The sequence below is a fragment of the Vicia villosa genome, linkage group LG4 (assembly GCF_029867415.1).
Source record: "Vicia villosa cultivar HV-30 ecotype Madison, WI linkage group LG4, Vvil1.0, whole genome shotgun sequence".
NCBI lineage: Eukaryota > Viridiplantae > Streptophyta > Magnoliopsida > Fabales > Fabaceae > Vicia > Vicia villosa.
In genome coordinates, this window is record NC_081183.1 from 65,625,751 (window position 1) to 65,638,321 (window position 12,571).

The 12,571-nt window shown below is 37.9% G+C and overlaps 1 long non-coding RNA gene across 1 annotated transcript; it reads left to right on the forward strand.

Moving 5' to 3' along the window:
* Positions 1 to 165: 165 nt before the first annotated feature.
* On the forward strand, positions 166 to 2,285 carry LOC131599226 (uncharacterized). The gene is made up of 2 exons (XR_009282646.1): positions 166 to 245; positions 1,983 to 2,285. It is a non-coding gene; the product is annotated as an uncharacterized LOC131599226 (long non-coding RNA).
* Positions 2,286 to 12,571: the final 10,286 nt, after the last annotated feature.

Sequence of the window (12,571 nt, forward strand, 5' to 3'; positions counted from 1 at the left end):
AGATAATTTAGTATTTGGTTGAATTATATGGAAAATGATGAAATATTGGCATTGGGCCTAGAGTGGTGGTTAGCAGCAAGGGGGTGTTAACTAAGCAAGCCCATTATAATATTTTATTTTATTTTTCATAAAATAAAGGAATTGGGAAAAGAGGAGAGGAAAGGAGACAGACTCTGAGAAAGGGAGAACACGTGAAAGTGAGAAGGGCCAAAGGGGAAGAAGACCTTCGAAGATTCGACTCTGAGGTAAGGGGGGATTCTTCGGGTTAGTATTCCTTATGTGATTGTAGGTAGTATGATTGATTAGGATTGTTATCTAGTTCAATCGTACGTGTCGGGTTTGGGATTTATGTTAGGTTTTGATGAATTGTATGAACTACATGATTTTGTTGATATTCATGTTATATGTGTTAATACTTGTATAAAACTTGTCTGAAATATGTTATGATGTGCAAAATGATGATAATTGTGTGCTATGTTCGTATGTACCTGAAATTGGGGTTATGGGATAGGGTAAAAGTTGTCAAAATATTGATTCTGGCTGTGCAGGTACGTAGGAACCGGTTCCCATGTGGGACGAACCGGTTCCCCCTTGTAAAAACAGAGAAATATGGATTCTGGGTAGCTGGGAACCGGTTCCCATGTAGGGACAACCCGGTTCCCCATAGTAAAAATCAGAGACGTGACTTTGAAGCTGCCAGGAACCGGTTCCCACGTAGGGACAACCCCGTTCCTGCAGCACTTTTTCTAAAAATGTTTTATCTTTAAAAACCCGTAACTTTTGATCCGTGTATCTGTTTTATGTGCCGTTTGGGGCGTTGCGAAGCTAATGAGATGCTTTATCTGATGAATTGATAAAATGGGCAATAGACAACTTTACTTTTAAACTCGATTTAATTATTAATGAATTGAAAGATAGTATATGTATATGTGCTTATATATATGACTATTGATGCATGTATTTGTGTTGGTGATGAGATTGTGATATCCATTGAGTGATGTTAGTATATAACATGTCGTAGATGATATATGTTTTGTGATTATGTTGTTGGGTTGCTTTGACAATTTGTTACATTGTGTGCAATGATGATGGATATAACGATGTTTGATCGTGGTGATGATTGGTGATTGTGAATATTAATATATTGTTAATATTAATATGTTGGTTATGGTGGCAATTAACATTAATATGATGTGTATGTTAATTGTGAGGATGTAGTGTACATATGTGAATGATTGTATATGTATGATGATGATGATTGATGATTGTGAATATTAATATGTTGTTAATATTAATATGTTGGCTATGGTGGCAATTAACATTAATATGATGTGTATGTTAATTGTGATGATGTGATGTATGAATGTGAATGATTGAATGATGCTTATACATGTACATACTTGTTGTGACCTTATTGGTAAGAGGTGTTAAGCGATGTTAAGCATCGGAATGATGATGATGTATGAAGATGTAAGTATGTGTCATGTGTGCATTATTCATAAATCATTTGCATTGGAAGGCTAATTCCCATTGTGTGGAGATTAGCGGGAAGTCATCGTGTGCCCATGTGGGGTGTGAGCGATGAGGCAGTAGTCGTGTGCCCATGTGGGGTGTGAGCGACTAGAGGGCAGTATCAAAGAGAGAAGTCCTGTGATATGATTCACGAATTTTGGTACCACATGCATAGTGTCAGTTGCATCATATGCATTGGTGATAACATGATTGGATGAGATCCAGTGTTATGCCTTGGTGTGTTTACATGATTGATGTGTTGAGAAAATGATGTTAATATGACTTGATCCTTGATGAAATTGATGAGTTGTGGGCCGATGGCCAATATTGTTGGATGATGCTTGCTTGTTGTAATAATTCCGATTATATGTAAGATTGAGTGGATGATAATTACTATGAGATTTTATTGCTTATGATTGCATAATGCTTATTAATTCGAATGAAACTCACCCTTACTTTGATGATTTCAGATTAAGGATGTAGCGGCGTCTTGATTGGGTGAAGATAGCTTGTAAGCTAGCCCGTAGTTCGTGTCGAGTCATGCTCTGATTATAACACTGGGGAACGATAGTTTAGAGACGAATGATTATGTCGGTCTTGTTGTTTTATGATTGTTTTATAATAACTTGCATGGATAATGAATATGCAATGTTATGGATTATTGTCCGCTGTGTTGAACATGAATTGTAATTATGTTAAGTGGTTCCTCGTGTAGCATGACAAATGACTATGGTATTTTTCTGTTAAAGAAGTTGTGACATCCTTGTATTTCATGTTTACTCTGAATATTATTCTATTTTCCGAGGGGGTTTAGAAGGGTGTTACAAGAATAACCCAGGTTTGTTATGTTCTTAACTCAACTCTCACAGAATCACAATTTTATCGGTTAAAACTTCAAACTTATTGTTATCATAATTTATGTTCAGGCTAAAACACACAAGAAATCTAGAGCTAGCAAATATAATGATTCTGGGCGATTTCTATTCTACTGGGAAAATAAAGTTCACAGCAATATCATTGAGAGTGCGGAATCGATTTACCTGCGGCGAGGAGACTTTCGCCGGATTTTGTTGAGGTATACGTCAATTCTGTTTCTGGAAATCTGTAGACTTACATTGGTTGCTGAATTTTTTGAATTGATGCTTTGTGAAATTGTTGTGTTCTGAATTCTTGCTGCTACTGCTTCAGATTTGTTGTGATGCTGAACCGTGATGAACAGATGAACTGTTATGTTGCTGAACTGCTTGCGGCGTTAGCGTTTCGATTGCAGATGAACAAGACCCGTCGGCTGCTGTGTTGAACCGTTGAAGGTATGCTTCAATCCTCTTCTTTTTTCTGGAAATTCGGGCGGTGTTGTTGAAGAACACCCTTGAATTGTTGTTGATTGTTGTAGAACAACTTTGAATTGTTGTTACTAACAACTCCACCCTTCTTTGAAATTGTTGTAGGCTTTTGATGAAGGTGATGCCACAACACCTCTTTGGACTTATGGGAGCGCCTTGAAGATGGAACTTCAAGTTGTTGGAAGCTTGAAGATGAAGATCTTCAAGAAAGGTATGAAGAACTACCTTTTCCTTCTTCCTTACTTTGTAACTAGAATACTCACCTCCAATAGAGAATCTCTTGGCTTGAGAATTTCTTCTTGCCAAGAGGTCTATTGAACAATATATGAGCAATAGAGAGAAGAGAGAAAGCAAGAATTTAAGTTGCTTTGGTGTGACAAATACTATGGAGAGCCCTTCTATTTATAGGCAAAGAAAAGGATATGTTAGGCATTATGTAACTTGGTAGTCAAGTTTGTGATTCTTGTAAGAAAGGAATATCCATTGTGACATAAGCAAAAAGATTCCACATGACATAAGCCAAAAGATTCCTTTATGACATAAGCCATGTGAGAAAATTTTCATGTCATTTTATGATATCTCTAAGTTGTAGAAATTTATGACATAAAAATCTCTCTTTGACTTTCTTTGACTTTTGACTTGATTTGAACTTTTGCTAAATTCACCCCTTTTATGTCTCTTTTTTCTTTCATGTCATATGAGGACTTTTGAAGAAAACATGAAGAAGGAGACTTGGACATCAAGAATGGATACTTGAAGATTTCAAGAATGAATTCAAGAATGTATTTTTTTGTACTTTCTTTTATTCTTGTAATTCCAAAAGAATTTGTATGAACTTGTATTCTTGGAACTTTGAATGTAATCTTGAATTTTGAATGAAGTCCACTTTGGAATTTAGAACTTTGTAAAGAATGATCTTCATTTGTGGATGTTTGAATTTCCTTTAAAATCTTTGAATGAAGTTGTATGAAACATGAATATTTCTTGAATGGAATTTGAATTCCTTTGAAATGTTGAAAACTTGGATGATCCCTTTTGAAAAGTAAATGGTGGAATATCCATGTAGTGAAAATTTGAATTTAAAGTCTTGAAACATATTCTTGCATCATGAATTCAGATAGCACACTTTTTTCCAAGCAATCCATATGAACGAATTTCTTCACCATGATGAATCCATAGGCTAAAAGTCATGAAATAAATTTCAAACGACCCTCTTGAATCCATAAATTGGAAATGGCACACTTTATTTGAAAAACCTCCATGGACATGAAATTATTTTGCAAATAATGAGTGAACGAATGAAATCTTGATCACGGCTTCCAAACCGATCAAGAAATATTTTTGAATTTGACGCCTAGGATGTGACATCTCAGGGGGGTCAAAAATTAGGGTATGACACTATTCATCTTCTTCCACGCTAAACCCTAGCCCTCCATCTCCTAGCCGCGAACCCAAACTTTGAGGCTTCGTCATCTTCATCGCTAAACCTGCAAAAGAAGGAGAAGAAACGAGATTAGAGAAGGAGATTCGGAGCACACACGTTCCTAAAACTCAAGACTACAAGGTAACCCTTCACACTTAGCTTAGGATCTTCGCATGTTTGTATGTCGTTTTCTGGTTTGAATCTTTGCTTGCTCTTGAAATTTGGTGTTGCTGAACGAATCTGGGTACGAATTTAGGGGTTAGGGTTCTTGTGTTCAAAGGGTTAGGGTTAGGGTTCTTCAAATTCATGGCTAGGGTTCATGTTTAGGGCTAGGGTTCTTGCGGATTTAGGGGTTTCGGTGTTGTATCGTGTTTGGTTCTGGGTTTTCTGGGTATAGTGGTTGAAGGACTGGGTTTGGGATGATGAAGATCTTATGATCTTCATCGGGTTCTTGGGGTTTGGGACGGCTGTCAGAGGTGGTTCACGGCAAGGGGCGGTGTTTGTTCTTGGTTTTCTGGGTAATGCTCTAAGAGAGGGTGAAGGAACGAAGAGGGGAAGAGAGAAGTTAGAGAGAGAAAGGGAAGAGAAGAATGAGAGAGGAGTTTTGTGATCTCTTGGTTAATATTCCCTGGGCCGTCAGATTTCCGCCATTTGTCCTCCCATGGACACTAGGCAGCATCACTGGACATGATCCAGTGTGCCATTCCTTCCTACGCGCCTCAATACCAACACATGCAGGCCGTCTACTGTATCTGGATTAAGATCCAACGGCCATGGCCTTGAGCGTACACCACATCCCATACACCCTCGCTACACTGAATCAAACGGATTTAAACACTAATTGGGCCAAGGCTGTTTCTATCCACACACCCCTTAATTTCTATCCCTTGACCAAACACACCCCCTAATACAAAGTTAAAAAATAACATTTAAATTAATTAATTTTGCAAAAAAAATGTTAATTGTGTGATTGTTTTTTTTTTCTTTCTTTTTTTTACAATTTAATTTTCTCCTCAAACCGACTAAATCTATTAGTCGTAGTAGACGAGAAATAATTTTTTGATAATAATAATTTAATTAATTCTAGCTCAATTCTCTCCTCGACCCGACTAAAGCTATTAGTCGCATTATATGAGAGATAAAAAATACATAAAATCCAAAACACATTTAATTTGCTGCCCGCGACGATCAATCTATCGATCTGAGTAACCAGCAATGCCCCTTAATCCGTTAGCTATACTGACCAAATCTATTGCTCATCGCATCTAACGGTGCCATATCAAATCAGGGTTGTATGTCAAACCTCAAAACTTTTTTCATCTTCAAATCAAATTCAAAACTGCGATAGGCACTTCAAAAAGCCTCCAAACAATTAAAAACAACCTCGTACTAATTCAAAGGCGTACAACCCTATGCCCGAACTACGTTGACTCTGATTCTCCATAAGGAGATACGCAGGCACTTGGTAACAAGGCGAGTCTCCCCCCTATAATTTCAATTCAATTCTAAATCTCAATTTTAACCCTTTTCATTTCATTAGCTATAAACCATGAATATTGCGATAAACCTTTAATGTTATAATGCAGCCTTTAGGAAAGGGTTGAGGGTGCCTAATACCTTCCCTCAACCTGATTATAATAACTTACTCTGAATCTTTAAAACTGCGTAGGGTTTCCTATTCGCCCTTCAAAATAGGTGGCGACTCTAAACCTTTCAATTTTAGGGCAGGTTGCTACAGCTGGCTACTCTGCTGGGGAAAACACTATAGGTGAATTATTATGCTCCTAAGGCTTGAGAGGGTTTAGGTTTGTGGTTAATGGTTTAGGTTTGGCGAATTTTAGGGTTTGGCAAATTTGCCATTTTTAGGGTTTGGGGGAAGGTTTATCTTTTTTTTAATAATAAATATTTAATTCTTTATTTATTTTATTTATTGTTTTTATTTTCATTAAACATTATTTGCCATATTTATATAAAATGCTTAATTGTTATAATTTGCACGGTTGGGTTTTATATGTGATTGATGTTAAGCCTAAGCGTGGGAATTATAATTAAGACCAGAGGGGAACTACATCGCCTACGAGTCTTGTTATAATTCCACTCAGAGTGGGTTAAATATTCGGAAAGGGCTGATACGAGGCTCGACCTTGTTGAGGGCTGGATGGGGTATTTAGCTGATCTCTCCGGGAACCAACCCCTAAAATTCGAACCTCATGGACCAATGAGTTGTTCCAAAATCCAAAGAGACAAAAAGTCTCGGCGGTTACGAACGATCCCATGAGACCTTCTAGAACACTCCCATGGGAAGGGTAGGCTCCCGAGCCGTTACGTCGAACCTATGAACCTAGGGCTTGTATGATTATATGCTGAATATGTGCTTATTATTATTATATGGTGTTTTTTTTGTGTATAACTATTTGCATGCATCATACATCATATGCATATTTTTTTATCATGTCTTATCCACAGGTAAAAAAAAAGGAAGGAAAAAGAAAATAATAATAATTCTTTTTGGTGAAAATTCAGGAAAGATGAATGCTAAGAAGTCTATTGTCCACCTCACCGTCTCAGTGCCTGATATCAAGAAATTGAGAAATATTAGGGATAAAATGTCATCAACTGCTTTGAATAGGTTTGAGGGCCGTTATGGTGATATTCTGGACTTGCTCAAGGTTAAGGTTCAAGAAGAAGCAATCACCGCTTTGATCCAGTTCTATGATCCGCCGCTTAGATGTTTCACTTTTTCAGGATTTTTAGTTGGCTCCTACCTTGGAGGAGATGGATGCTATGCTTGGGTTTTCAAGGGTTAAAAAAGGATTCTATATAGGTGTTGGAAAAAGGGTTGAGATGTCTGATTTGGCCAAAGCTTTGGAAGTGCCCGTTGCGGATTTAGAAGCTAATCACAAAACTGATGGAAAAATACAAGGAATTAAAAGAACTTATTCAGAAGCCCAAGCTATGTCTTATGCTCAAAAGAAACAATGGGACATTTGTGGACATTTTTTAGCTCTTTTGATTTTTGGTGTTGTTTTGTTGCCTAATAAGGCGGAGTATGTTGATGATGCTGCTATTCATGTCTTTACCTCCTTCAGAAATTCAAATGAGGATCCAACTCCTACTATTCTTGCTAATATTTATTATACTATCCACGATCAGTATGAAGAGAAAAGGGGAGCGATATCTTGTTGTGTTTATTTATTGTACTCTTGGTTGACTTCTCATCTTTATAAGGCAAGTTATTTAATCAAAGATTTGACTAGGCATGAATGGTCTCAAAAACTAAGAACTCTCAAGGCGGATTCTATCTTTTGGTTTGCAAGGAAATTAAATTCTGAGAGAATTATTTATAAATGTGGGGGATTCAACAATGTGCCTTTAATGAGAACTTTAGGTTGCATTAATTACAACCCTGTGTTAGCATTGCGCCAATTGGGTCATTATATGGATTGTGAGCCTTCCGATCAACAAGTGGAAGGATTAATTTTGCATGACAATGGGAAAGGAGATCCAAGAACATTAAAGAAAATAAATCAAGCTTGGAAGCATGTTCAAACAAAGAACTATGGGCCAAAGAATTTTGTTGCTAAGGAACCTTACACTAAATGGGTTCAAGAGAGAGTTGGAAAGATTTTGCTTCCTTTTGTTGTGGATCCCACGTACAAGCCCGATTCTCCTAATCCTGTTTCTCTATCCATCGAAGAGATAGAAGGAATCAAGGCTTCCCTAGAGGCGTCCCGTAAGGAAAAGGAAAAATTAGAGCTTGACATACATCGACTTTCCAACGAAAAAAGCCAACTACGCTTCGATCTTAAGGAGAAGAGCCAAGAGCTTCAAGCTGCTAAGGAAAAGAATGATAGACAAAGGAATAAAAGAAAGTGTGCAACCAAAGGAGTCCTAAGTGCCAACTTTGATTTAATTGTACATAATGAAAGGTTGGAACAAGCGGGTATAGAAATTGCAAGGTGGAGGAGGCGTTATGAAAAAGCTTACCATGACAAAGCGGAATCCGAGAAAAATCTAGAAGCTGTGGTCTTTGAATTAACGGATAGGACTAAAGATCAAGAGGTAGAAATAAGAAATCTCAAATTTGATCTTCAAGAAGCCCGCAATTCTGGACAAGAAGAACGCACAAGGAGATTGACTATGGAAGAAGCACTTTTACAGCGTACCGGTGAGTACAATAGAGCACTTCAAGCTATGGCCTCGCTTAGGAAAGTATTTATAAGGCAAAGGGAGATATATGAGGCTGCAAGGGATGAAGGGGATTATTGGAAAAGATAATACACAATTGTTTCTACGGCAAATGAGCATGTGAGCATGGTTCCCAAGATGCTTGAAGAATATGAGAAATGTCATGAGAATTATGACAAGCTAGTCTATTTGTGCAATGATTTAATCCTAGACATTCCGAAGAGTTTGGAAAGAGCGGAGTCTTCTCCCATCATCCTTCCTGAAGCGGTGAAAGAATTTATGGAGCTTTGTAGGGACATGGTGGACAAATTCAAGGAGGATATTCATAGGCGTTCTTAGTCATTTATAGTTTTATTTTATTTGGAAGTTTAATTTCTTTGTTTGTTTATTTCCTTTTGCAACATGAACAAGTTAAATTGTACTTTCATTTAAGTTTTGAATTAATAAAGTGTGTTTATTTCCGCATTATTCAATTTCTTCGCAATTATTCACCAAAAAGGGTTATTAAAAAAAAGAGAAGAAAAAAGGAGTCTTACTAAAAAAAAAGAAAGGAAAAATAATATATATATATATATATATATATATATATATATATATATAAATATATATATATATATATATATATATATACATATGTATATTTATAAATATATTATAATAAGGATGTGGATAAGACATGAGCATAGCATAAACATAGCATTCATAGCACGCATATCATTTTATTTTTTTGCAAACATTAAAAGGTAAAACTGTCTTTATCTTCAGTCACGCCATTGCAACCATACCGCCCTACCAAACAAGATCTCAAAAGAAGAAAGCAATGGAACAACTAGAGCAGAATCAAGCCGCCCTTCGTGAGGAAATGACCCAACTGAAAGGCACTGTTGAGGATCTCAAAGGGGGAATGACCCAAATGTTGAGCTTTATGAAAGATCTCAAGGATAAGCAAGACAAGGCTAAGGAAGTTCAAGACCAGTATGAGGAGATACCAAATGATGGCAACCCATTATTAGGATATGTTCGAGGCCATGACCCTCACAAGACAAAGGTGTTAGAACAAGATTTGTTCTGATCAATATTCTTAGTTTTGATGATAACAAGTATATGAATTTTGTATGAGATAATGTGGTACTCTAATACTATGCAATTTCCGTTTCAGGAATTATATAAAGAGTATGCACAAAATCAGCGCAAGAAGCAACTGACTCAGAAGGTTCAGCATGCAACATTAGAACATGGTCTGGCAAGACATCAGAAGATGGTCAAGCAGAATCAGAACATGGGTCTATGGAAGCATCAGAAGAACTTGAGATCAGAAGCAGAAGCACTGAAATTCTCATGGTATCACGCTGAGAAGCACTTCAAGGTCAGAAGACAAGAAGATGCTCTGCACCAAGCTGTTTGACTCTGATGACATTCAAACGTTATTTACACAAACATCAGATCAGAAGCAAGTACTAGACTGGCAGGCTACGCTGACTGACAAAAGGAACGTTAGAAGCTATTAAAGGCAACGTCAGTAGACACAGCGTAAACAAGGCTCGAGGTAGTTGACAAAAGAGTGAAACATTAAATGCAATGTTGTACAGATTACGCAAAGCATTAAATGCTCCCAACGTTCATCTTCTCAAGTTCATATATATATATATATGAAGTTCTAATGAGAAGCTCAATACAACACTTGCGCATTATACAGAAATGCTGTCAAATTCAAATGCTCTCAAACTTCATCATCAAGCTCACTACATTGCTGTTGTAATATCTTAGTGAGATTTAAGCTTAAACTTAAGAGAAAATCACAATTGTGATAATAGCTTTATAAGAAGCATTGTAACTCTTAAAAGAATTTGTTTACATTAATTTGTAAGTTTTAGAGTGATCAGGTTGTTGATCAGTATACTCTAGCAAGTCTTAGAAGTTGTCTAAGCAGTTTGTTCCTAGAGTGATCAAGTTGTGATCAGGATACTCTAGAAGACTTAGTAGTTGTCTAAGTGGAAAACCATTGTAATCAAGTGTGATTAGTGGATTAAATCCTCAGGTGAGATAAATCACTCCAAGGGGGTGGACTGGAGTAGTTTAGTTAACAACGAACCAGGATAAAAATATTTGTGCAAATAGTTTTTATCTTACAAGTTTTTAAAGCTACACTTATTCAAACCCCCCCCCCCTTTCTAAGTGTTTTTCTATCCTTCAAAAGGCTCACTCCTTTAAGAAGGTCGCTACGACCCATGAAGAGGGAGAAGCCTCTCAAGAAGGATTTATTCCTATTGCTCAGAAGGAAGGGATGTCTCGCACAGTTCGCATTCCTGTCAACAATCCTCTTAGGGATGAGGACTACTTGGATCTACAATATGGGGACACTGATGACACAAACCAAGTCCCTCAACCCAAGCTGACCTCCACTAATTCTGGGGAGGATTCTAAGGATAGTGGACAAATCAAGGCATTGGAAGAAAGACTGAAAGCTGTAGAAGGATATGATGCCTTCGACGTGGATACTTTTGAAATGAGTTTAGTCCCAGATCTGACTATTCCACACAAGTTCAAAGTTCCAAACTTTGAAAATTACAAGGGGCTCACATGTCCGAAGAATCACTTGCGCATGTATGTACGAAAAATGGCTGCTTATGCTCATGATTAAAAGCTGATGATTCATTTTTTCCAAGATAGCTTGAACGGAGCGTCGGCTGATTGGTATATGCAACTGGAGAAGTCTTACATCCGAAGCTGGAATGACCTTGCTAATACATTCCTGAAGCAATACAAGTACAATTTGGACATGGCACCCAATCGGATGCAACTCCAAAATTTTTCACAGAAGAAAGAGGAATCGTTCAAGGAGTATGCCTAGAGGTGGAGGGAAATGGCTTCCCGAGTCCAACGTCCCCTGTTGGAGAAGGAACTTGTAGACATGTTTATGGATACATTGCAAGGACCATACTACGATAAAATGGTCGGAAGCGTATCTTCAGGATTTTCAGACTTAGTGGTTATCAGTGAAAGGATCGAGAACGGAATTAAGAATTGGAAGATACAAGGGGCGTCATCTGGATCTTATCAGTCAAAAAGACCCACTCCCACCTTTGCAAAGAAAAAGGAAGGAGAGACTAATGCAGTGGTGCATCAGGAAGCTAGACCCCCCATGTCATTCCCACCGCAACAAAACCGAATCCAAGGTCATCAAAGGAGATTCGATCCTTTGCCTACCTCTAAAAAGGAGATACTGAGATATTTGATAAGTGAGTCCTTGGTAGAAATTAAACCATTGGCACCTCCTCCTCCAGGCAAGATCACAACCAACTACAAAGCTAATGAAAGGTGTGAATTTCACGCCAATTATCCCGGACACACATTGGAGAAATGCTGGGCTTTCAAACATATAGTCCAAGATCTGATAGAGTCAGGGGAAATCGCCTTTGACAAACCCAATGTGAAAACAAATCCTATGCCACACCATGATGGCGCAGTCAATGCAATTGAGGTCGCTACTGAGCAAGAGTTGGTTCAACAAAGAAGCTCCCCCATAGACGCCCTTAAGATGTATCTACTTATAAAGGGGTTCGTCTTAGAACACAACGAGGCTTTTAAAGACACTCTGCAGAGACTCATGGATCAAGGATTGATTCAGCTGAAGGAACATTCTGAGGAAGAGTATGTGGCTATGGTGGATAGGAACGAGCCGTTGATAATACCCATTCAAGGGGCAAGGAAGCCGTTAATCATCCCCTGTGCTATACCACCATTGATGATACCTACACAAGAGCATACTAGGATCATCCAAGTCAAAGATTCATATCCTCTGGATAAGATGAAAGCAGTGCCTTGGGAGTACAATTCTGGTACTAATCCTGTTGTGTTAAGCATTGTGGGACCTGGGAGCATGACTCGTAGTGGTCGTATATTCAAAACTGCACAGGCGCAACCAGTGTCTAATGGAGACTTGACACAATCTAGTGATCAAGCTGTTACGAGACCAAATAACGAGGCTGACCCTAAAGGTAAAAAAGTTGTCAATAAAGATGCTGAAGAGTTCCTTGTATTAATCAAGAAGAGTGACTATAGGGTGGTGGATCAGTTACAACAGACACCTTCTAAGATATCACTC